The following is a 765-nucleotide window of genomic DNA, read 5'->3' on the forward strand; positions in this document are numbered from 1 at the left end:
TATTTAGTGTTTAACAAAGGATTTCAGAAACTCTTTCATTACTGCCCCAGGAGTCCCTGGTGTTTATGGGATGACTCATCCTCCTGCCAGCCCACGCAGCAGACATCTGTAACACAGAATTGATCTGATCTGTCCCCTGGTTAGCCTGTCAATAGATCAAGGGTGAGCAGTGCTGGTGCTGAATCCCAGGTGTGCTTGAGGCTCAATCACAGAATACTACTCGTACAAATAAATAGAAACACAGAACGAAAATGAATGTGCAGAGAGTCAGGAAGGCTTTATGGTGAGAGACTCCTGTTCAACTGAAGGACTCTGATCCCTGTCAACAAGCGTGTGCTGTTCTGAGTATTGATGGTCATGATCCTGAATCCTAATCAGCTTCAGAGATGAGTTCCACATTTATCACAGGTTGTAATTTACAACAAAGCTGGAACCCCGGCATAAACTCATAGTTTTTATTAAAAATAGATTTTTAAACTGAACCGTAACATTGACCTAACTGGAGAATGTATTGCCAGTCATATATTTCAAATAGAGACATACTTTGTGGTTAGAAACTTTAAAAAAAAAAAAAAAAAAGAAAAGAAAGTACTATTTTTCTATCACTGTGTGTGGGCATTGGGCAGAAACATAAAGTAGTCTAGCTCCAAGGATGTGAGCAGACCGCCCTCTGCTGATGGAGCTCATGCACTGCACATTATGAGGGCTCATGGTGGTATGCCAAGTGCCCCGTTAGCGTATGTATGGGGGTCTATAATATAATAA

The sequence above is a fragment of the Morone saxatilis genome, unplaced genomic scaffold (genome assembly GCF_004916995.1).
Source record: "Morone saxatilis isolate NCDOM2014 unplaced genomic scaffold, NCSU_SB_2.0 Contig24, whole genome shotgun sequence".
Taxonomy (NCBI): Eukaryota; Metazoa; Chordata; class Actinopteri; family Moronidae; genus Morone; species Morone saxatilis.